At 38.9% G+C, this 26,500-nt stretch overlaps 1 protein-coding gene across 4 annotated transcripts in view; it reads right to left on the bottom strand.

Moving 5' to 3' along the window:
- Positions 1-26,500, bottom strand: part of LOC101915116 (bifunctional heparan sulfate N-deacetylase/N-sulfotransferase 4) — a 161,046-nt gene that overhangs the window by 106,313 nt on the left and 28,233 nt on the right. For 2 of the 4 annotated variants that reach the window (XM_055796841.1, XM_055796839.1), the window contains exon 3: positions 71-848. The exons of 1 other annotated variant lie outside the window; for it this stretch is intronic. The gene's annotated coding sequence lies outside the window, so the exon portion shown is untranslated. Of the gene's footprint in view, positions 1-70; positions 849-22,390; positions 22,533-26,500 lie in introns of those variants that run through there. One more of the 4 variants, XM_055796840.1, reaches the window with a different exon arrangement.

Genomic DNA, 26,500 nt, shown 5'->3' with positions numbered 1-26,500 from the left:
GTCATATGGATCTATACCCAGTTGTATAGGTTAATGTAGCAATATGTGCAGAAGCTGAACAATAGCTTACCTAGAGAAGACTTTCTCTTCCTAGCGTGCAGGAAAGAGACATCTGCTATTCAAATCTCTTCACATGGCTCCAGGTAAACTAGGGAGAGTTTTCAATTGATAGCAGCTGTCCGAGTGTCATCCCAGGAAGGTTCCTCTTGCTCCAGCCCCAGTAAGTGAACTCTACCGGCACAGTCACATCTCATTTATACACAGACTGTCCTTTTCAAAACAAGCAGCCAGCTGGAATGATTCAAACCTCTGTTCAGCACACCGTTAAAAATGCAGCTTCCTTCTTGGACATGGGGGATTACACCGGGGAGCAACCAGGCTACAGCAGAAAAGGCTTGCGAGAACTATTTAATCACCCAAATACCAGCTGCTCCCTTTACAACTGCTAGTGCTGTCGCTGTGCCTCCTGTTTGCTGTAGTCAGCCTCCCTCTCCCTCATATCTACAAGAGTATCGAGGCGGCTTTGCAGGGTTGTGATTGGCAGTGGCGGCCGATTCCTCCGACTAATCAACCCCCTGACTTTCAAGGACTCGGAGCTGCTCTGATGTCATTCCAGCCGAGGGGGGATGCTTCACGCGAGGATGAGGACGCGGCAACGAGGGAGGCTAATTCGGAGATGAGCTGCATTCCTCTCTCACCATTGTGATTGATTAGATGCTCTGGGAGGATTTGCATAATCTGTCATTGTGCAGTTGGACCACCTCCCCTCCTGCCCGCCCGTCCGAAATGCTGGAGGAAAATGCCACTTTCAGCTTCTGATTTTACACCTGGAGTCTGCAACTGAAAGCCTTGGGGGAAAAAGGAAAAGTTGAAAGAGTCATTTTCCGGCAGGAGAATGCTCAAGCCCCCAGGCCCCTGCACCATCCCCAGATACTAAAGGAGGCTCAAGAAAATCACAGACCTAGAAGACTCCTTGGTTCCCACTCTTGTTAGATCACTGATTAGATCAGCTGGTACAACAAAAGGTGGGTTTTAATGCATGACCAAAATCAAGCAGAGGTTACCCCGTGAGTTGGTTACAGAGTCTCCCTGACACCACCTCTGGGTGGGTACCAGCAAACATGCAGCGCTCAGAGGTTCAAAGTCTTTTCCTACTGTATGTGGCACAAATTCCACCTATTTGTTGCGTAATTTCTTATTAAAATCCTTTAGCTTGTCCAGCTAGAAATGAAACCTACCTCCATAGCCAAGAAACAAGATTGTTATTTGACTTTAAATTGCATTACAGAGGAAAAACTAAACACTTTCTATATTAAAAAATTAGATTTTATACCAATCTAATTTTCAATTTTTGCCAGCTTGACACCTTTCACTCCAAAACCGTTCTTCGTACGATACACCTTGGAATTGAAATTCAGCCAATTCTGTGCAGCAAATGTGAGGTGGAAATAGTTTTGTTCAAGGAGACTGGAACAAACCCATTCTGAGATGATGAATGTTGCTGTAAACTCAGATTTGAATCATAGGAGGGTCAGCTCAACCTTTCGTGTTTCCAAAATAGTGTAAATTAATGGTATTCCATGCAGTTTACCATTTACATCCTTCAGCTGGGAGCCTCTACATGAAGAGCTATTTGTTCTCTGTGAATATCCAAGTTTCAAAGATGGTAGATATTCTTAACCGGGGACTAATTTATTCCTCCTGGCTAAATTAGAAACTAAGGGAAAGTTAAAATTCAGAGTATTCCTGAGTCATTTCCTGCAATTTCTAATTACAAAGCACTCACTAGGGGTCTTTGAAAAATGCCTTACACCTGTGACTGGCTCTGGATTGGGGATTTGTTTTCCAATGACTGTTGTGAAGGTTGGGTGTGGGCTTCCCCCTGCAACTGTGTGGTGAGCTGGTGCCTCCTTGCACCCTTGTGAACATCAGAACTTAAGTCAAGCTGGAAACTAAAACCTCCCAATCAAGTGACAGAGTCTCTTCCCAACACAAGAAAGTCTTCTTGGTGCAATTGGTGGAAAACCGCAAAACATGTGAGCGCTCCCTATTACTAATTTGATGGTGCAAAAAGGAAAATGTCTGATTGTTTTGTTTCTCCTTCTACTTGTATTCTTGACTCCTAGCTGTATTTCAAGCACTGGAGACATCCCTGCAAGCGAAAGGGTTTGGCTGCAGGGTGTGAGTGTGCTGCAGGATGGCTCTTGGCTGCTGCCAGATGTGGTGGGAGCAGCAGTCTGCCCCTTTGAAGCTGCTGCTGCAGATGTTCCCCGGGTGGGCCATAGGCCAAGTGGTTATGCATACCGTTGAGAGTGTATTTCAATTCAGATGCTAAAGTCACTCTTTGAACTTAAATCCTTGGCTTAAGAGCATGCCACGCTAGATGAATTCAACATGAAGAAGCATGGCTGTTAAATCACACTGCCTTGATAACTGTTTGTTCTGCTAGCAATTCATTTTAAGTGGAGGATCAGGCGACTTTGCCAGGGTCTACCCTTATTAGAAATGTGTGGAAATCAGTTGGCAGAATTGCTCCAGCTCTCTTTATGTAATGAAAAAGAGCAGACCAACCCATGGGGAAAAAGACAGTTCAATTTGAATTTTCACTTCTCTCTCCTTTGGGTAGTAGCAAGAATTGAACTCTTGCTTGGACACAAATGCACTTGAGTTACCTAGAATGTCCTCACAATCATGATGATATTCTCATGTTCTGCTTTAGGGAAAAGTATACAAAAAAGAAAATAGGACGGCAAGAAACATTCATGAAGTATGGGTGGAGAGAAACAGTAAATGAAGGGAAATTTTGGAAATAAAATACCATGTTACTGAGGTACCACACTTACGCTGAAATCCTTACCACAGGATGTGTGTTTTTCTTACCTGCAGCACAGATTTTATATTAGCTGGTGGAAATCCTCTGTTAGTTAATACTTGTATGATTTATTTTCCTCCCTATATAGGCAGACAATCACAACTGCCTAGTCCTCCTATCTGAGTAGTTAAAAAGTTATAGAAAAAAACCTAGAGGTACTTTGCCCAAAACTAGTATTGCCTTTCCAAAACATGACTTTTTGATTTTATAACTGTGGGTTTTTTGGGACATAGAAATGTTGTACTTTTCTAAACCTAGCACTTTCACATAGACTCTTTCCTTAGCACTGTGTAAATGTACAAGACTTTAAATCAGATTTATTTTTTTAAAGGGGCATCTGCCTTTGCACTAAAGGCAACTGCTGATAATTCAGCATCCTTCTATTTAGACTAATGCTCATAGTTGTCGATTTTAAGTACTATACTACCACCACAATGACTGTGTGTGTATTTTTAATGTATTTACCTTCACAGCACATTGAGGTAGAAGAACACAATTCTTGCAGTTCTGTGCTTAGAAACATGACACAGAGCAAGCAAATACTTTCAGAAATTACTATGTATAATACGTGGTATCTCCCTGGTTCACTCTTCTAGATTATTTGACAACTTTCACTGAAATATTTGGATTGATATTCTGCTGTTATGCCGAGCTTTTGTTTTCTTTGAGTGCCCCCAGTTTTCTCACCTGTTATGACAGTGCTCTGATGACATTTTAATAGGTACTCCCTACTTCTTCTCTCAAACTACCTTGCAGCATGAAGCCATGCTTCAAAATTAAGTTGACTGCAATACATATAACAGTCTCTTTTGGCTAAACACACCTTTACAATCTTTACTGAACAAAAGATGGCTTTTGACACTGAAGTTCACAATAAGTTTAAAAAAAAAAAAAACCAAAAAAAATACTATTGCTGAAAGGATGAGGTTTTCCTTGAGCTGTGGAGAATTCTTATGAACTTCTTTGTAATTAAACAACAACACGACTTTTATTAAACACACAGAGCAGTTCCTCAGCTGGTGTAAACTGACAAAACATCCATTGATTTCAGAGGAACTATGACAACTTATAAGAGTTATAGATTAGTCTCTAATTCTCTAGCAGCTCCTCAAGATATGCAGAACTTAATTACCCTCACATCAAAAGTGCAAGAAACAAAGGCATAGCAGAATGTGCTTTTTTTAGAGTATTCAAACATATATTTCATTAAGAAAAGCCTCTTTGATTTTTTTGATGTTTCAATAACTTGTTAGGTTTTAAAATCTGAATATTTTGGCTCCGACTCAAAATGTGTTAGAGATTTTATATACTCAGAAATGTAGGGATGAAATATAGATACACTTGAAGGTGAGTTTCATGCATCACAACTCAGTTAAGGTATTCATGTCTTCCACTGAAAGTACCAGCCTTGTCATGGATTATTCTAATTTCCCTGATGACAGTGGAGAATATGCTGCTAGTAGACAGTCCACTTAAGCATGAAGCACTGACTTGAAGCAACATCAAAAGCAAAATTGATGCAAAGTCCTACAAGCAAAATAAATTTAAAAATGCAAACACCCCCCCCCCCCACCCCCCCCCCCCCCAAATCTCAAACCAGATTCCCTGACTGCTAACTTTCTCCAGTTATACAGTCTCTATTCAGCCTCTGTTATCATGGTCTGTTTATGGTTGGACACACTTCTGTAAATGATAAAGGCAAATCAGTGCATACCAGTTCTCTATTGACCTTTATCTTAAACATTTATTCCTTTGTAAAGTAATTTTAATATCCTAGAGTGTCTGTGTTCCTGTAGGCTTTGGATGTATTAGTTTCAGAGAGTATGTTGATATAAACTAATGTTGAAATATCTGTTAAACCAACATACGTTCATTAACATCTACCATTAAAGCTGCTCCACATCTCTAATTACATTACTATTTCATGTCTTAAGTGCTTACTCAACTATAAAAATATAAACTCTTGTCTTTTAAGTACTGTTATCAAGATACTGTCAAAGCAAAAAATGAGGTGATTCTGCTTAATCCGCAGCCTGATCTGTGTCACCACTTCCTGAGTTATCAGCTCACTGTGACACCAAGACAAGGGTTCATGCTGTGTGAGAGAAGTATGTCTTTGTATCGCCGTAAAGCCTTTTGGGCTCTTTCCCACAACTTCCTTTAGAGAATCCTTCCAGGGTTCAGCTTTGGCCTGAAGTCAGCAGAAATCTCCTGGGAAGTAAATGGGGGTAGGGCTGAAGCTGAGAAAGAGAGGAGTTTTTTCCCAGGCCACACTTTAATGCAGTGGAAGAGACTGAAGCATCAGAGAAGGTTTATGTTCCGCTCAGCCCCCTTGTGATTTGCGTTTGCACCCATAGCACTTTAGCAATGTATGGGAGCAGTTTCTCATTTGGTCTGTTTTCATGGAATACTCTTCTGGTGTCCTCCCTGCTTATAAGCAAGTCAACCTATATTTGTAAATTCTCATAAAAGCAGGTCCAATTCATCTGACTGCCTTGCTTGGAAAAGCTGGCTGCTACCTCCGCTGCATTTCAAATGGTTGCAAACATGGTTATTTGTTGGTCTAGCATTGGTAGCACTCTTGTTTCCCCTTTCTGTGGAAGTATGAATAATCATTTACAGCATGTTTTTTCTCCTGTGTGACTCGTAAAGGTTATCCTTCAACAGAGATCATCACACAGTTTCTCTCCTCCTCAGTACTGCAGTCAGCAGAAGTGTTGTCATCCCATTGTGTGTCAGCTGTGGTACGGCTCTCCAGTGCCCACTCCCAACCTGAATTCAGGCTGGGGAGGTGACTGACTTTAATGCCTAACTCATTTTTTACAGCATTGCTTTATGGCACCTTGAGGAACTCCTTACAAGAAGGCTGTGTAGTACTTTCTTTTCTCCAACATGACCTACTTATCAACTCCTTCCTGATGATCTCTGGACAATCCACCATGATTTGTGCTGCTCTATGATTTCCATAAAATGGAAAGAATCCCCCTTGACTTGCAGAGTATGCGCTGCATTGAGGAATGGGCAGAAAACGCCCAATTCCGCTCTGCTTCCAGCGAGGGAAGAAGCCAACCAAAGAGACTAGGCAATGCTGCTGGCGTGGAGGGACCACCCTGCTGCGTGAGTCTTCTGCTGAGGTCTCTTAAGCCTTTCTGCTTTCTGCCAGTCCGAACTTTGTGAGGTTATTTTTGGAAAAAATAGAACTAAGGGAGGAAACCAGAATGTGCTCAAAGGAAAAGTCTGTAACCTGGTCATTAGGAAGTAATATATATCCTTCTTTAGTCTCCTTTTACACTTTAAGGAGCAATTATCTAACAAATTATGGCATTATTTTGGGAAAGAAAGAGGTAATTGATTCTTGCTGCTCTATCACAACACTTGGGACCATGAGAACAATTATGTCTGTATAATATCAACATTTGGTCATCATGTGCCAGTTGCATATCTGAGCCTTGGTGGCTTTCTGAGTAAAGGGGCTGTATCACTGCAGTATATTGTTTTCCTGATGGATAAATCAGTAAGTCAGTACTTCACATAAATTCTTTGAGGATCTAGTGGTTAACAGCTCACACAAGAGAACAGACAGTATAAACAGAGAAGTTAGAGTAGGGCTGGTAAGATGCCTAGAGGAAGGTGGCTTCTAATAAAGAAGAATCTGAAGCAACTGTTGGCAAAGTCATTATCGCAAAGAATATCATCTATAAAACTAAGTGACAGCATACAAATCTTAAAATTAAGCAGTTCTTACTTGATTATTAAAAATTAAGAAGCTTGAACTCTAATGTATTAACTGATTTTTAATTATTTTTTTTAGTTATTCAAACTGTGGAATGATTCATAAAGTAGCTTAATTAGACCATGGCTCCAATGGGAGTCCCCTTTAACATGTCTACAGAGGCTCTTTAAATACTCTAATCCACTTCTGAATAAAAGGTGAAACCAGGAATGATATTTTCAAAGATGAAACTACAAAGAGGGTTTATCTTTCTCTTTTTACTTTTCTGTCCTTGCGATCTAGATATCAAGCTTCCATTACATTCTAAGGATGACTGACTTTCTAGGTTAGCTCTCACAAGCATAGCTTTTTATATACCCTAAGACTTTAAAAAAAAAAACAACCCAAAGTGAAAAATCCATTACTAAACCACTTTCAAACTGGTATTGTAGCATTAATGTAATAAATGGATCCTGTTGTCCAGAGTATTATGTTTCACCTCTTATCAAATTTATTTTATTTTAGATAATCCCATTATTTGTTTTCTGATTCACCTAGTCCTGTAGGAGGAGGCCTCATGCTTTTGAGCTACGTCCTAATGCTCCAGCTAGCTTGGGAAACCTTGGTGTTGAATGCGGCTTTTGTAAATAGGTTTCTGTTCTTCTGTGCCCTCCTCCTTTGCAAATTGCCACTGCTCTGAGGCAGGTCCATGGCACTTGGAGGAACCTGGTCTTCCCTCTTTTACGAAAATCAATTTCCTCCTAGTAATTACTGGATAAGTGAACATTATGCGCTTGAAAGGTCGCCAGAATGTGTTGTACAGCCTTTTGTTTTAAGGAATTGCATTTGTCTTTAGGTGTGCAAACATGTGTCCCTAAGGTGAGCACCTTTGTTAGCTTCAGTGGGATTAATTGTGTAAGTAAACAAGTCCTCTGTGTCCAATGTTTTTATGTTACAATAAGTGCTAGCTGTTCATTATGGGAATGCTTTCAGTATCATAACTTTTAAAAACTATGCTGGGATTTTGGCATCCTCGCCAGTCTGGCAGAAGCTTTCACTTCTGCTGGTACACTGGGAGTGATCTCTTAATTTCTCTCGTGGGTGACAACACAGTATGCTGAACTGCACTGCTTTACAAAAGCCACCCCAAACCATGAAACACCACACTAAAATGGGAAATGGAAGCATTCCCTCTAGGGTCTATTTTTCAGACTGATGCAACCATGCTGTGTCACAACATTAAAAAAACAAAACAAAAAACCAAACCAAAAAAAACCCCAAAACAAAACACAAAACCTGGGTTCAACAAACGGGAGGCTAACATACTTTGAGTAATCATAGTCTCACAAAGGAAATCAAGATCATGATTTTATATTTATATTGCACTGACTCTTTCGAAATGTGAAATCTCTCTGCAACGTCTGTAAGGAGAACAGAGTTAATAAGCTAAAGAAATGCTTTTAACGTCTAACTGCTATTGATTCATTTTTCTTGATGTAGGAATTACAGACTTTCATCTCTGCTCTCAAAAAGTCAGGAGGGCAGTAGAAGGAATTGTTGGGGTTTGTTTTGAATATGCAGGATGGTTCAGTGTGAACAATGCACAGTGATTGTCATTCTTCAAATAATCATCTTTGGAGTCAGATTCCTTTTAAAAATATATTTTTCTCATAGGAAGAAAATAAAGGTGACTTAATTAAAACAATCAAAGAAAAACATGGATAGAGTAATCAAGAGTGAGAGCACTCCAAGTGAATAAGCTGTTGATACTTGACAACATGGTACTTTTTTATTCATGCTCATTCCTTCTCTTCTCATGTCACTCATGCTCAACAGGTTACACTTGAAAGGATCTGTTTCTACAATGATGTTGTGGAGTTGCTTCTTTGCTCTCTGAAGACTTCTGGGCACTTAAGTAGGCAAACAACATTTAAAATATTATTTCTTATACCATTGATATGACTACCACATTATGTGCATTTTAGTTTAAGTTTTTTGCTTGTTTGTTTTACTGTGGAAGAAAGGCACGTGCACTTTGAACAGTGACTCTGTGAACTGAAATTATCATATAAAAGCTAAACACCAGTAACAGATATATGTTACAATATAAAAGGCAGGCTCGAAAGAAATAGATTAAATTATGAGAGGGTAATAAGTTGATTTTCCTGATGGCATAAAGCTTTTACATTAAAAAGAAAAGCATTTGAAGAAAGGAAATGTTATAATAAAAAAAAATAATTATTAAGACAAAAGAACAGCAGCATGCTTATTCTACATCTGTTACATCTTGTGCTCCCATAGAGGGCAATATTGTATAAAAGATCGGTTTAAGCCATGTATTAGGGATCCATCAATTCATCTGTGTTAATAAACTTTAAGGAAAAATGCTGTTACAATAAATTTGATGCTGCATTTCCCTTCAGTCAGGCTATGACTAATACACACAATAATGCACACCAAACCACGTAACAGAACCTTGTTAAAGGTGAAGGAAATTAATTTTGTAGATTACCTAATTGTAGGCTATAATGGAAAAAACTGACACATTTTGGCTTACAATTTTCTGTTCAGTAACTGAGTCAGAGTAAACGCTCTCTTTTATTAAAGTTGGTTGAGCAAACCCATAAGAAAAAGGACAGAGGTTTGTGTTATTGGTCCTAGGAAAAGGATTTGTAGACAGACATATCCTGGGTACAGTGGAATCATCTGCATTTCTGTATGGTATCTGGTATTTTTTTCCTGTGGAATGCATGGGTGAACTTATCATAATATTTTAATTTACTTTTGTGCTTCTCTGATTTTGATGTGTTGTCAGCACAAAGTGCTGGACTTCAATCTTTCTCAGCCTCCTGGGTAGCTTAAGCATGGAAAGATCCATGCCCCTTCAAAATAACCTCATATATTAAAATTCTCTCCTATACTTTTTTACCCGCTTCACAAGCACTACTGTAGAGTTGTGTCACAATAAGTTGTTCATATTGTCTATGCTGGACATAACTGAGGGTGTGGGGGGGTCTAAGTTCATGTATAGTGATTGGAGAGAGGAGAGTTGCCCTTTTAGGGGAGTAGGAGGCTCGTATGTCTACAATTAAAAAGTATTAAGTGCCCCCAGTGTTTCAGGTAATGCTGTTTCAGGCAATGACAGTAAAATTCATATGAAGAAAAAACCTTTATAAAATGTCCTTAAATGAGTCAGTTGCATTGGAGTGGACTGATTCAGAGCTGATAAGTTCCCAGATTTCGACTGAAATCACATTGGTTGATGTATTGATGAAGGCCTCCTGAATTTAACAGTAATAATTATTGCTCTGAATAGTACACTGTTTATTTTCAAACCTCCATTAAAACTTGATTGTTTAATGAGAAATACTTGCTTGAGACTTAAGGGATCTATTCTTTCAGTTCACTGCACTTGGCCGACTTCAGGTAGAAAATGAGATGTCTTCTTTGAAATGTGTGTAGGTCACTTAAGATCAGGATTTTGTATTTTTATTAATGTTAGCATGTAGCACCTTCTAAGAGCAAAACCACTGGCTGAGTCTAACACCTGGGGTAAGTATACCTCATTTCAATGTCCTTTGATCATCCAGATAGAAAAGCCTGCTGGAGTTTGCTGGGTTGCTTCACCATCACTGTTCATGAGTGGGCTTGCAGTTGAGCTCATGGCATGTGTGTATGCATGGGGCAGGGGGGAAAGTTGTTGACCGGAGGTCTTGACTTGGCATGATGCAGCTGAGCTGCAAGATGGGAAATGCAGCCTGCAGTCCTAGCACAAACGTGCCCATAGAGAGCCCTTCCAGGAAAAAGATGCTCCTCAGATGTAAACACAAGGATCAGAATTTGGGATTACTGCAAATTGCTTTATGTGAAAAAAATGTGTATTCTTCCCCGTGTTATCTAAGTTGTGTAAATACAGTTATGGTTACATTCTTTTTTAAAATCTGTATTCCAGGAGTGATACTAATGACAAGCCCCACTGTAAATGCTATACTCAACCCTGGAATGCAGTGAGTTGGGCTTAGGTCTGTGGCATTCCTTGTTTCACTAACTGTTTACCAACATAAGTGGTCTGGGGAGGCTTACAGTAGTTTCTCACTGCTGTCATCTCAGAAATCTTCACAAAATAGGAAAGAAAAGCAACCAACAGGAACAGATACAAAAGCCGTTCTTCTGCCCATTGCATATGTTTCACTGCCCCTATAGGGATGTGAAGCCTCTTTCCATCTGCCAAAGAACCGTAGCAAAGCAAAGGAGAACAAAGTGTATTTTAGGTATCTATGTTACGATCTTACTGGATGTTACAGCTTTCAGAATGGACAGAAAGTGCAGAGGAGAACACAGAATACTGTGTGAGAATTGACTGTAAAGAGGTAGAGCTCGTTGGGGACCGTGTGGCCTTCACACAGGGCACTCCATGCAGTGTTGGGATAGAGAAGCCTTGTCAGGGGCAAGAGCAGTCTATGGACAAATACAGGGAGAGCAGCAAGTCCAATGTAACTTCCACCAGATACGTGACAAAATCTCATAACTAGTTCAAGGAAAAGTTGTAAGAGGACTCTAATCAATAAATACTAATGGTATTTAGTGCGATTAGTGCTAACACACTGAATAAAACAGATTCTAAGATGTCTACTGTAGAAATCTACTAATGATAAAGAAAGGGGATATTTTTGTTTGGGTTTACTCTTCTTTCTTTTTTTCTTTATTTCCGTATAACAGATGTAAAGTCCAAGAAGACCCACTCTTCGGGCCAAGATTAATTCTGTTCCCAATAGATGGTTTGCAGACACCCCAGAGATTCAACTGGGAGTGAGAATCTTTGTCCACAACTTGAGTATGGGCTAGCAAATATTTTGGTATATATATGCATATATATATATATAGTTAGTTAGTTAGTTTAGGTTTTTTAATCTGATTTTTTTAAACTCTGAATTAAATGTTCCATCCAAATCTCGTATCTGAAGTCTGGTCTCCAGCTGGGGGTCCAGATGCAGCTGTAGGGGCTCTACCCTTCCTGCCGTGGAAGTCTGTGCTGGCAGCCAGCACCTCCTCCCCTCAGCCATATGCCTCATTTTCTGCCCTGCACTATTTGGGAAGCTGGAAAGAGTGGGAAAGAGCAGGTTGTGGCTGTCTGTACTAGTCAGGCTCCAAAAATTCAATGAAAGAGAAGAATTGCAGGAAACTGGCAGATTAATATAAGAGTCTATGCTTTGTAAACAACACTTTTCAGCTCTTAACTAATTCAATATTTGGTAGACTGTGTTTTTCTGCACTTCTGTGGAGTTCTTGTCTCATCAATTTGCATGTTCAATGATTATTTAAAAGTCAGATAATGACACTTCATTGCATTTGTATCCATCAGTCTATATTATCCTTATTTAATATAGTATAGCAGTGGAGTATTTCAATACAACCACATCTTGGGTTTGAATTTTCTCAGCAGACATATTGTTTAACACTGGTTAAATCATTTCAACATTTTCAACTTCTATAAATACAATAGGGGAAATAAGTATTTCCAAACACCACTCTATTGGGAAATACAAGAGTACATAAATTAGATTAAAAATAACAATTAAAAATGAACTAAAATAAATTTATTTAAGGCTTTCTAGAATGACATGCTTTTATGGTCACATAGACTACTGAAAGGGAGGGTGAGAAAGAAGGAAGCTTAATATTTGTTTTGCAAATATAATTTCTGTTCTATTTAGGGCTAAATTCAGGCCTGATATTTCAAATGTACTGTATCTAACAGAATTACATCTGACTGCACTGGATTCAGACATGTTGTTCACAGACATTCACATTACCACTGAGCAACAGGTAGCTCTAGCATTTAGTCATGGGAGAGAAAAAGAACAAAGAGCTTCCTGATGTACAAAGTCTCTCAATTTCCTTTTTTCCTCCTTTTTTTACTCCTGGTATGCTAAATGAGACAAGGATCAGAAAGGGTCTACTGATTCTGCTTTAAGGGACTTTAGTCAGCCTTTCCCCTCCTACTTTAGGCTGGGCTGTAGCTACTATCTGTTCCTCTTTATTTTCTCCCTCTGCCAAGAGTTATCTGGAAAATGTAATGATCTATGAGAAAACCCCAAAGACTGTAATAAATATGCAATTGTTCCTATTTTACAGAATGCAGGTTTTAATAAATTGCAGCTAATCAAAGCATAGATTCTTTCAGAGACCGATTTAATTTGAAAAATAAATAAATAAATAACGTTTATTATAGGAAGCTCCAGCTTTAACTATAGAACAACTACTGGCTCTATCTCATACACTTGTAAAAAACCACAAACATTTCACATTTTTTTTAACAGCATATTAATAATAATTCTCCAACATTGTCCTTTCTGTTGTTGTTACTTTATTGTAAATAAGTCATCAGTAATGACATTCCAATGCAAAATGTATATGGAAAATGAAGACGTGTCAATAGCATGTATTGAAAAATTATGTAAGTCACAAATAAGAGCACTAAGTATGGCAGTGGATCTATCTGCCATTAGATATGAAGGAGGTGTGGAGTAAGGATATTAGTTCTGTAGAGCAGAGCTCTGAAGAAAATACTATAGCCAATTTGCATAACCTCTGGGTTTTGGGATAATTCCACTGTAACATGGACATAAGATTTTAGGTCTGGTGTAAATCTCCATAATTTCAAAGGCTTTGTACAACTTGGTGTGAAGTATTTTAGCAGTATTTCTACAATGGAAAGGCTGCCAACAGAATTGTAGTTGCAAGAGAAAAACCCTGAGAGATAGAGTTAGTAAAGGAAAACTACATAGTAAAGCGTGTCCTAGAAGTTTAGTCATGCAAAAGATTCACTGAAGTTATCAGTTTTGGGTTTGGTTGTTGTTTGTTGGGGTTTTTTAAGTCTTAACAGATTTCTGCTTTGCAATGATGGGGTAAAAACCTCTTTAAGAACTTCTCACTTTGACTTGATTTTCATGGAAAATCGGGGCTGGAAAAATCGGAGAGAAACTGTAACATTTGTATTTATGGTATAAGAGTAGGGAATTATTTTCATTCTGCACAAGCCTGGAAGCGAAAATTTATTTTGGGGCATTGCAGAAACTCTCTGTCCTGCCTCATTGCCCTGCCAGAAGTAAACCACCTGTCCCCCCTGCCTGTGCATTGCAGCTCTGGCCCTGCTGGCATAGGGGACGTGGCAGGGTGATCATCCTGGGGGGAGGCGGGCCTCAGGACCCTTCACCGCAGCTGGGACCCTGCAGGTGGTAGGGAAATTGTGAGGGGTCAAGTACAGCAAGCTGACAGCTCTTCAGCCTCTCATCCAAAATACTAGTGGCTGGAAGCCCTCCAGGTCATACACAAGTGAAGCCATCACGTTAACAACAAGGGGGTCTGTTCAGTCATTTCCTGCCTTTTTATCCTGATCTTTGGTTTTCATAGGCACCGCAAAATGTCAACACATCCAGCTTCCAGGAACACATCTCTTCTGCCTCAGGCATTCTCACATGAATAAGGACCACCGAGGTGGCTGTGAAAAATCACGTAAACTGAACACAAATACATTGGAATACTTTAAATGTATTGGAAACAAGCTAACACAATTGCAAAATCTGCAATGGCATATTTGGAACTGTGTTGTCCTAGTATTGGTTTAGAGTATGTCTGGGAGGCTGAGAGCTCAGAAAGGAGAATGGGTGAAAGTATGGATGAACCTGACCCAAAGCTCACTTGTCATTAACTGCAGTTTGGGGATAGTAAAGTTCCAGTTTGGTAGAAATTGTTTCATTTCAGAATAAATCACAATTTGAGGGTGTATGTGGTGTGGTATACTTTCCACGATTCAAAGATCTTTTCTGTGTGTTGTAGTTAACATATCAGCAGGAAAAATTACCCTAATTAAAAATATAATAGAGAATGCAGAAGGATTCAAGATTAACTCAACAGAGATTCAAAAAAGAGAGTTTAAAAGTCTTCATTGATTATTCTCCATATCTTTTCTTGTTATGTAGCTACAGAGGCGTGCAGGGATGTTACTAGAAGGATATGCTTTAAGTCAGTATTCACATCCATTTTGCCAGACACCAAGAAAAGGTGAAACAAAGATGCAAATCTGAGATGAGTCACAGCCTTAAACTCAGTTCAGGTAAACAGGGAAAGTCAACGACACATTGACTGAACTCTCAGTCCTTAGCTGTCCAGACAGAGTTCACATTATTGTGCACACAGGGCACATAACCTTATAACAGATTTTAAAAATCACAGTGATTACTTGTTGGATTTATTTGATGAGATCCCTAAAATTTTCCCGAGTCAGCAGCCAAAAGTAGGTTTATTCTCATGGTCATTGTGGGAACCAGTTCTGTTTCATATCAGAAAACTCTTCCATTTCAAAGAAATGCTAATTTAATTTCAAACCTAAATTAATTCCTTGCCATTCAAGATTCTGCTCACCATTTTTTGATGACCAGAATTCACAGAAAACAGACTGGCTTAATTGTAATTCAGCACTGGCCACACAACTTTCTGTACTGCAAGACTGAAGCAAACAAAGTCAGCTGAAATAGAAACAGGTGTTTCAAACCCAGCAAGAAGATGTGAACATGAAAGCTCTGCTATTAGAAAGCAAAAAGCTCATTTTCTCAGTCTTTAAACTTACTTTTTTGTGGTTGCTATGCTACCGTCTCTGCACCTACTTTGTGGCACTTTGAACCATAGCAAAAAAAAAGCCTTTTTTGAAAAAAAAACACAACCAAACCCACAACCAAAACCCAGGCCTGAACTAAACTGAAAACCAATTTGAGACCATCCTGCAAAGTTTTTATAGAGAGTAAAAGTTGATATTAAGCAATATTTAAGTCTGTCAGTCTGAGACATCACCTCGCCATTTCCTCCCAGCCTACTGGACCATTTTTGTTTTTCCAGCACTTTTTATGTATAATATCTTTTATTAGACTTAAACCACCAGCGTTAACATTATTTGTTTCAGGATGCAAGCAAGTTGCAGCTACCAATAACAGTAATAGCTGTTATACCCTTCAATATACATGAAAACAGATCAAAGTCTTAGTAAAAAAAATACTTGCTTAATAGGAAAAGATAGCCTGCATGCAGGTGATATATCACAAGAGCACTAGGCAAGTACACTTGTATTCAGAAAGCAGAAAGTCAACGCTAGGCAAATGGTCTAAAGATATTAAAAAATTTTAAAAAGCATATTGGTGATATAAGAAATATCGGAAAGAAAAAGCACCCTTTGGAAAACCACAAAACACAGTCAGCTATGAGCATAAAGTTGTCATGATAGATTCCTTCCAAGGACACATTTCCAGTAACAATTTTAGGGAAAATAAAGGTAACATTAAAACAGAAGGAAGGAGACTCACATGTGAAATGATGAATCCCATGTAAGGGGTACTGGTAAAAGACTTGACTACTGCAGCTGAAGGAGACTTAGAGGGAAAGGGGATGAAGCTCATAATGAACATTTGTGCACCCCTGGTCCTGGTTTAGCCAGGTAAGGAAGCGTGGCATACCTTCGGTCACAGCAACACTGCTGGCTTACATTGAGCTGCTCTCCTAGCGCCACGGGCCTTAACCATGGGCTCAGGGTCTAACAGACCAGCAAAGAAACCCTATTGCTTAAGGTCTGCACCACTAAATGCAGAAAACATGAAGTATTATTATGCAATGCCTAATGGCAGAGGTGGACAGGATCACCTCAGTTGCTTTATTTACTCTCCAAACTGATTGTTTCTGTGAAGTGAAAAAGAAAAAAATAATTGCGTACTGATAGGTGCACCTCACTGCTCTCAAAACACCTTAAAAGAATCATTCCTTACAGAGGAATGTTAGTCATGCTGAAAATCCATTCTCTTTTTCCTTCCTCTTTTACACACCTGTGTGCATACACAGATGCTTGCACTTGGGATTGTTAATTACTTTTCATGCCTTTGAAAGTCTTCTCCCAATGGTTCCTCAGTTTATCAAGTAGATTTGCTATTTATCATATGGCTGTCAGTTCCATGCCTCCATATTGAAGCAATAATGAAGGGAGGTACTTGTCTATAAATATCTAACTATAGTGACAATAAAGATGGCGAGGAATTATTGCATACTTAAAATATGTAATGGACTGAAACTAGAAAAAATAAAATTCATTTTATGCATTAGGAGAAACAGGCATTCTTTAGAGAAGGTCAGTCTTACAATGGAATAACTTACCTAGAGAAAGTTCACCATCACTGCAGAGGTGTTGATGTGAATATTAGATAGGGTACGTGAGAAAATAGAAAAGTATAGAAAAATAAAGCAGCAGTGAATATTTTGCAGAAAACATTAAGGCACTGATGAGCAGCCAGAGGGGAGAGCCTAGCATTTCTTTTCTATACTTTCACTATTTAAGATTCTGCTCTTGTGACACTAGCAGTTGTTAATAGCAATGGGAAGGGAGGCAGAACAAGATGATCTAGGAGGCCCCTTTCAGCTTTAACATCTACAGCATTCATTCAGCTCCCTCTTGGCACAGGAGTGAACTCAACCTACCCTGATTTATATATCCAAACTTATTATTTTAATACTCTTGCATGGAGGGGAAAAATATTACAGCCTGACAGGAACTTTAAAAAGTTACTTGCCATGTGAAGAAGTGCATTCTTGCTGTTGTCACCAGGTATTGCTTATTTTCTGCCCACTGGCCACAAGTGCATTAAGCACTCAGTAATGGTAACACCAGTAATAAATAATTATTGTAAGCTGCAATATATGCTGTGCAAAGACTTTTAGCCATCATAAAGATTACTTTCTGTACTGTCAGATTTCTGTACTGTGGAATTACAAGGATTTATTTTACTGAAAAGAAAAAGCTGTCTGCTGATAAGATCACATATCAAAAATATGCAAAAATGTTCCCTTTACATTTGGCTAAGGCAGAGACTGCATTCTTCTTCTGCATCCTAATTTGGAGACCCAAAAAGTCTAGCGGTGCTAATGTAGAGTGCGCCTCACCAACCTGCTTTCCCTGCGTTCAACCACACAGGAGCATCATCCACTTCTTCCATTCATAAAGTTCAAGGAGAAGGAATTTTTCTATAGGACCAGAGTGCTGCTTTGAACTAAGTTCAATGTGCAGCCTTGGGTATTTGTGCATATCTGGAAAACTGAAAAAGTCAGCTAGGAATAAAACCTGGCCTCTCTTTTTTTACTCCTAATAGGTACAGTGAGACAAATAAAGAAGAGTGGGAGGTGGAAAAAAGGCAATGTCTCCCTCTGCCTTTTCTCCAACAGCTTGGTGGAGTGCACAAGCTTCCCAAGGGTGAATCCCTTACTAAGATATTAACAGGCACGATTTTCCTGGGGGATAAGAACTATGTGTTCTAACTCAAATTTCAGCAGAATAAATGGAATGGACAATTTTCCTGCTCTTCTAATTTTAAGATTGCCATATCTGGGAAAAGTAGTTTGGTTACTAGGGGAGATGCATCATCAGGTGTTCTAAGCGATCATAGCTACATTGACTATATGAAAAAGAACGATATGCCCCAGGGATTTTGATCTCCTTGTGCTTTCCAGACTTTTGCCTAGGACAGTAAACAGCAATTATTTGCCCAGTGCAGGTAGTCACATCCAAGATGTTCAATTTCCAGCAACTGCAAGGCAGCAGGTGTGGATAAATGTTATTTCCTGTTTATTTCTTGATTTCAGTCTTTATTTTTCCCAGAAGAACTTTCTTTTGTGCTTTGTTTTCCTCAGCAATTCACAACATTTTGTAAGCTTTATCTGCACAAAACAGACAAGACTCTGTTCCACTTTGTAACATCAGCATACTCCCCTCCCCTTTTAAAACTTACTCAAGAATGCATACAATACAGAATTTGTGAAGTCCTGGCATAGTGACTTTTATACCTTCTTTCTTCATCCACCCCCCTCTAGTCCTTAAACTCTCTACTGTCTTCTTTCTTTATTACACATTCCTTTCAAATTTATGCAGGTCTCTCAGATTTCTTCCCAAGCATCCCGTAGAAAAGCCCAGACAAATACACCTCAGTCTTAATTTCTTCCATCACTGACTAAACATTTGTACTTGGGACTCCTTTTTAATTTTTGCCTTTTCCTCTGTTTTTGACCCTAGGTTGTAAGGCTGCTGTATTTCTGGTGGCCCCATTGCTTTCTGAACTCTAGGTCCTCATATTCCAACCTCCCTTCCCCTCTTCCAAAGCTTTTAATATGGATGAATTCAGACAAGTGTTGTCATGACACTTTCTGTATATAATTATACCTTGAGGTTTCTCTGCAAACAAAACTACTACTTGTTTGGTGCTCTTGATGAAAGCGCTTTCCTGCCTAGAGCAATGTATAGGTAATTAATTAGCAGCAATATGTTGCCATAGGGAGGGATGCTGCTGTGCTTGCCTGAGGAGGCTAAGTACAAGTAAGCTCCTTCTCCCTGGAATTCAGGCTCCTCTCATTTGGAGATGCTGGTGTTTAAGATTTAAGAAATTTAAGAAGTGGTCAGGAGAAACTGTGAAATAATGGAATACAAATCAGGGATGAATAAAGCAGATGCCAGGTCCACATTGCAACAGGATGTGTAAGCAGAGACATTGTCAAGCCTTTTCAGTGAGATACACATTTAAAGGCATGGCAGATTCAGTAAATTGCTTTTGTAATCTGTAATTTCACAAGGTTTTAAAAATGTCATTTTCTGAACTAGTAAAATTTCAAACAGAATATCAACACTCCTATGTCACTGCTTTCCTACAAATTTGTTTTTAGACCATAAGCTTTTCTGTCCGCATTGACTGTGGTTAGGTACTTCACTAGAGCTATCAACACAAGATCTACATGACAAAACAACCATGCCACCGGCTAAAACACTGCTACAGTCAGCTGCACTGCATGTGATGCTACCACACTACATTAAGTGGCAGCTGCCACTCCAAGTCCGTTGCTGAGCAGAGCCTGAGGACTGTCATGCTCCCTCTGTAGCACCACAGTTGCAAGTGTAGCTGCCCAGACAGCAAATCTCCCTCTCAACTACCGTCATGCTCAACAGAGGACTGAGACTTTGAGACTTCAGTATTTGTGTCAGAGAAGGGTCTGAACTTAGACACGGATTGGATCCAAGTTTTGAAGCTACTTCCTCCCTTAAATCCTAGATCGGAGAGAACAAAAGCCAAAGGGAAGTGGGAACACAAAGGTAGGCTCTGACCAGTTGTTCCCACGGTCATCCCTTCCCCAGGAACAGGGAGCAGCCTGGAAAAACCACATTGTGCTCTTCTTTGCAGAGAGAATGAGTGCCTGAGTGCTGCCGAGACCCTACTACTCTTCCCCTCAGCCTCTGCTGACAGGTTGCTCTTCCCTGGGCTGAAAAGCCTGGCTCAGATGCCAGTACATAAGACAGCTGAAGCAGCCTACTCGTTCAGACTATGTGCAGGTCAGGAAACTTGCCAAAATGTCCACATTGACATTATAAGGAAGTTGAAGGGAGCAGATATGACAGCAGATATGACAGCTTATATGTACGTGTTCCTCAACTATATTCACTGCAAGTAGGTGTAAATTGCCTACATTTTAAGAACACTTTCTTGTTTTCATTGACGTGCCAGTGAATTTCTGGCAGTTTTCTTAAACATGATAATTTTGAAAAAAAAAAAAAAAAAAGGCCCTTCAAGGGAACCTTGCACATCAAACGCAGCCTAATGTCGTGTTTAAAAATCTATTTGGCCTTTATCATTCTTTTTGTTTTGTGCCATGGTGTGTGTCCTGAGAGCAATGGCCAGATTAATTGAGCAGCATTCCTAGTAAATGTAACTAATGCCTGATTTAATCACGTTATACATTGTGACCCCCTCTAATTTTTATACTGCACTCCTCGAGGCTGAAGCCCAGCATCTTGTTTGCAAGTTCGGATTTGGTGCTGAAATGAGCTTATGGTTCTTAAAACTTTTTCTTTCACTGCTCCTTAAAATGCTTACCCTGTCAGCCTGCCTTAAACAGTAACACATATGACAAGGTTTTCAGGTTTTGTTCCCAGACCCTCCTTTATTTTATTTCACATTGCATTAAAAGGTCCCAGGCTAGGCCCCCAGAGTTGTGAAAATCCTTCTGATTCTTATGGTTTTTTTCTTATTTTTCTTTGTAATCTTTCTGTCTATTTAGGCTAAAATTTTCAAATGAAGTAAAAATCTTGTCTTCATTACAATGATCTCAGTGAGCAACAGCAAACAAAGAATGAAAAATCTCCAGGACTGTGGGGGCATCCTACACAACCTGAAGTCTAAGCATTTACCCTTTTATAAATACAAAGAGAATGTGAAGTGCTAGTGATACATTGAACACAGAAAACAGACACCAGCAGGGGAAATTTTTACCTGCATTATTCCAGCAGAGCTTTTGAAAGTGATTATGCCTTTTTTATGCGAGTTCAATAGATCCTCACTCCTACTGTATTACAACTATGCAATTCCAAGTATGAAATCACTAATTAAAATGTATTCACAGCAAGGTTATTTATTGTAATAAAAGAGTTGGGGTGGACATAGAACACTCTTGAGACTAAATTAGCCTTTTACCTATCAATAAAGCACAAGGCGGGGGGGGGGGGGGGGGGGGGGGAGTAAAAAAGCAAGGTTTCTGATTCCAAAATATTCTACTTTACTTGCATGTTTTAAGAGTTGTGGGCAAAAGAACTGTGGTTTACTGCAGCAAAACTAGCTACTGATATTTCACCTTTATGCTAGCTAACCGCAGTCATGTTTATACTGGAATTCTCAAAATGGAGGGAAAGGTAGAAGGGAAAAAGGTAGAAACAGTATGGAAAAAACATCAAGCTGAGAAGTTGCGGCTGTCCCAGATGTGAGGAGGAGCAGTCACACTGAAAGCTGCCAGAGGACACATCAGTTGGTTATGTTCCTTCTCTGAGGGAAGCATGTACTTGCAGGTGGGAAACGGGGTAAATGGGAAAGCAGAGGGAGTACAGTTACAAGTGAATCTCTTATCCGAGATGAATCTGTCCTTGGAGCTGTCGGATGTGATTTCCTGTGCCAGCTCCGGTGACTATGACCCTTGGACCTTTACTTTTATTGCAGAAACCTGTCACCAAAATTGATGGAGGGTATTTTATGTCCCTTACCCCTCATCAACGAGTTCTTTCCTATTTGAGCCAACTGTGTTAGTTCATCTTGTGGGATTATGAGCTAGGCAATGAGCATTAGCCAAAACAAACCATTTAAAGCAACAATTTCAGAACAGTTACAGTAATTAAATTTGGGATTGCAGATGCAAACATCAGGACAGTTTCTAAGAACTTGCATACAATCAGGAAGCAACCTATATCAAGAGCGCCACATGTTCCATCAAAATGTTCTTTATGTTGAACATCAGTTCCTCACAAATAATCTGAAGCCAAGGAAATTAAACATTTTATCCACAAATAAGACTGAATATCAAATATCTAACTTCAAATTTAATTCCTTGGTATCTCCTGCAAAGAGCCTGGAAATATTACAGAGCCATGCTGCATTTCCTCAGTTGCATAACTCACCACGACACTTGGTAGAGCTTACATACAGAGTAAATCAGGGTTGGTTGTTTTGTTAATTTCTACATTCCATGTGCTCTGCAGAGCCAGGTTTAGCATACAAAAAAAGTTTACTGCCTATATGTATATCTACAAACAAAATGTACTTGTAAATACTGAAAGAACTTTATCTTTTGCATTCCCCATTAGAAACTAAATGAAGTGTAGCTACCTCAAGCTTTAAGACACTTGTGGGTTTGGCTCCTCAACTTAAAGCATTTTCAAAGTAGCAGGTTTTCAGGAGATGGACACTCACCACTTTTGAAAGGCCTCTCCAAACATCGCACAAATTGGGCATCAAAAGTTCTGGGACTCAAAATCACCACTTGCTGCAGACAGTCTCAGTTCTTGTAAAATGAACATGAACTTAACAGTGTTGTGTGGAAAATACTGAGTGTTGGTAAGGAAGGCTGCATTTTCGTTACAAGGGTCTCTTCTGTTTGGTTTGCATTGCTTGGGAAGCTGATACTGGACTGTTTAGCTAGATTAGTAAACAGTAAGGTCTATTACTCTAATCAACCTATAGATGTCATTGCCCTAAAGGGAATTTACTCATCAATTTTTCTTGGAAAAAATGGGGTTAAGATAAAACCACTCTGGTGTAAGACCTTTAGCTTTAATTCCAGCCAAGGGCACAGATCCAGCTCAACCAATTTTGTTATTTAAGCTGCACCAGTATTTTAAAGAAACCTTAAACACAGAGAACTAGATGGAAGGGTTTCCTGATAGCTCACAGCTCTAGCTTTTCCAGGGCACATTTTTAACACCTTTTACAGCATGTTGTCCTTTGCATGTGTGTTTTCTGGTGGCAGTGCCTTCCATAACTACTCTCTTACACATAGGTCCCTAAATATAGATTAAAAATTACCCTGGTCATATTAATCTCTCATACATAATCCAGTGAGTATTGACCTTCCATTGCATCTTGTTATAGCTAATAGATTTGTGATGGTAACTATGAACTTGTTTTGAATACCTCAATACTCAAAGTATTTCAAATAACAATAATATTTTTACAGCACCTGTTACTTGACTTTGTTGAGTATGAACAGGGAGTGACTCTTTCTACATTATATAGGATACTGTGCTTTTAGGCATTTTCCCAGGCACTTTAATTTTAACAAAATGCTGGTTTCCACCTCTAAATCTCATGCGAAACAAAGACTGATCTGAAATCCCCTGGATTACATCTGTGCCTAAAATATGGTATGTAATATTTTTGAACAGGCTAAGAAAAGATTTGAAATCAAATAGGATCAAATGTGGTTGTTCTTCATTGATAGCATATCTCTTCATCATATTTTTATATTTCCATTAACCAAATACTAATAACCACATGATCCAGCAGTGTCAGCACGTTAGCAAACCAACAAATCCCTGTGTACATGAATACCTTGAGAGTGTACACAGAGCAAGTGTTCCTCAAGATAATCAAAAGACTACATTTTTATCAGAATTGCTTAACAATAGCTGTGTTGTTTACAATTATTATGATGTATTGGCTATCTACAATATTTTTTTTTACACTAGACATTTTGGTTCTTGACCTTAGAACAGGAAAATTGTAGCCAGTCTCCTGCATCTGTTCAGACTCCTCAATTCAAGTGGGCTTCTGCCCAGTGACACTGTGCTTTTACCGAATGTCACCTAAAATGACACCTGCAAAGCTGCTCCTGGAGGATTTGTGTCTACACTTAGGACTGCCACATCTATTTAGCAGGTAAACAGCCATTTCCAGGGATACTTTAATACCCTATTATTCTGCAAAAACAGATACAACAGCACTTTTATGGGTGAAGCTCAGAGGGGTTGCTTATTTTTTTTCCTAGATGCTTACATAAAATTTTCTAAACTTCAAGACATACATAAAATGTTCAATCATGTGACAGTAATATCGGTGCAATGCTGACAGAAAAGGCTATAGGTATACATCTGAGAATGTAATTTTCAGTTTACCTTTATCTACTGGCAGATAGCAAGTAATCTTTCTTTCTTTCCCTTTCATTTTCTCCCTCCTGGTTTGGTTTCTTTTTTCTGGATATTAATTTGCTCTCTAGTGCTTGAACACTCTCTCTGTGTCCACCTATCCACTATTCTTGCTGTGAATATGTTCTTAATTGGTGTTCTAAAATGTAGGTTTATAATTATGACATAATAAGTGGAGAGGACTGAGGAAAAACAGTACCAAAAGGGCATAATTATATTCAAAGGAAACAAAAGAAAAAATGAAACTTCAAATGTTCTCGCTTTTCATTAGGTTTTACTATTGATTTCTGCATTAGCTCATTCACAGTGATTCTGAGTTTAAAGTTAAATTATGTTGTCCATTATAAGCAGGGAGCTTTAGACCTCAGCTCAGCAAAACAAGTCTGCTTAAAAGTTGAAAGTTAAGCATGTGCTTAATTTTGCCTTTTAGGTAGAATTTTGTTGTAGAGTTTCACAAGAACAGGATTTACACGTTAGTTTCAATCCTGTCATGGCTTTGCCAGGTCCATATCAAAGTGTTTTGACAGTGTCACGTCTTACAGAAAACTAAAAAAACAGCAAACAAACCAAACACAGCAATGTTTTCCTTTTGGAGTTGATTTGGGAGTCTTTATGTAATTGTGCGTAATGACCATGGCTATATCAGATAGATGAGATAACTTGGCTCAAGTTGAAGTACAAGTGGTATATGCAATGAAATGGAAATCTTGAATACAGCAGAATAAAAATCAGTAATAGCCTATTATGAAATGAAAAAACACAGACCTCAGACTGCTGTATTGGTGTATATAGTATGTATTTGCTTCCTAAAGCCCAAAGAGCAGGGTCTGATCATAACTAGTTACCTATAGAAAAAGGTTAAGTCTGATCCCACAGTGTTCTTTAATAAGGGACACAAAGCCAAAGCAAGAACTGTGGCTAATATCTGGAGCTCACAAACCTCAAATGCAAAATGCTTTTAAGACTCCAAGTACTTTTTTTCCCACCCACTTGCAGAATGATAAAGTAACTTCCTCATTGCTTAATGTCTCTGAATTTGATTATTTTTGCAAAGGTGCACTTTACTGAAGCTATTGATCTCCGTGCCAAATTAACATATTATACAGGAGTTAATACAATTTTGTCTTAATGGTTCCTGTTGCTTGTAGATCCACAAACATGATTGTACTCTAAAGGAAGATAAACAGTATTTTTCGAAGTAGTTAGATGATACTGTTTCAGCGTCACTCTGGTTCAGCAGAAACCATCACTATTTGCCAGGAGAAAAGAAACGTACCCTGTCCAAAATGCTGCTTGAATTAGTTTTGTGATGTTTGCATTTTAGTTGTAATAATGAGAGATAAGAAAAATACAACCAGTCAGATTTTCTGAATGAAATTAGAAAGAAAAATCATTCTGAAGCATATGAGTAATTTAAAAAGAAAAAAAAATCTGCATTTCTGGAAGCATGGTTACTGACTTCACTCTTACCTAGAAAGGAAAGAATGTGGCACCCGGATAGACGGAGTTCCCCTTCAGATTCCTCCCCACCAAGAACAAGGCAGTACTGAAAATTTATTGATGAGGGATTTTCTTGTAAGGTTGCCATCTAGCTTTCTGTAGAAACGAAGCCCATATGTTTTCCAATGCACGTCTGAATTTTTTAATAGTTTTCTGCACAGACCACAGGGCTACTTCTAAACTATGTTTTGTTTCTGGTTTATAGAACCGGCTGTAATGTAAACAGTTACAGAGGTTTGAGGGGCAGAGATCAAGCAGGAATCAGTGCCTCCTCCATGAGGTCCTTTGACTGTAAAGCCAGTTTATTTTTCCCTAGAATAAGGCAGTAAGCCAGAATAGAAATTGTAGGGACATCATGAAATTTAACTCAGCTGGAGTTCTAGTCCTAAGCTCTCCAGTCAATACATAGGCAAATCTCAGAAGACCCTGCTGAAATTCATGTATCCATTTCTAAATTTCACAGGACATGGAAAACAGTGCAGAAAGCTGCAGTACCACTAAGGTGTTCTAAATTTGTGAAACAAAGGAAAATAAATGCAGCTAAAGGTAATACCAAAAAAGCACAGGATGTACAAATTCTGATTTGGGTTATGGGAATCTGCTCTAACATCACAAAAAAGCAGAAAGACAGAAGCAAAAGAGGAAAGTGTCTGTGGTTTACTGGCTGTTCTGCCTAAATATAAATGTAAGTTAATTTTTAATTTGATATTTGGAACAGAAATATTCTGAGCATTTCACTAAGTAAACCCTGCAGAAATCCAGGTGGTAGCTGGATTTCAATCTGGATGTGATGAAAGATAAATTTAGATGTCCAGAGTAGGCTGGGATGTAATTTCTCCCATAAAGAAACATATTTAATGTGGGTGCTGACAGAAACACT

The sequence above is a fragment of the Falco peregrinus genome, chromosome 2 (assembly GCF_023634155.1).
Source record: "Falco peregrinus isolate bFalPer1 chromosome 2, bFalPer1.pri, whole genome shotgun sequence".
In the NCBI taxonomy this organism is placed as follows: Eukaryota; Metazoa; Chordata; class Aves; order Falconiformes; family Falconidae; genus Falco; species Falco peregrinus.
Note: the sequence above shows the minus strand (reverse complement) of the source record. Positions and strands in the feature narration are given on the sequence as shown.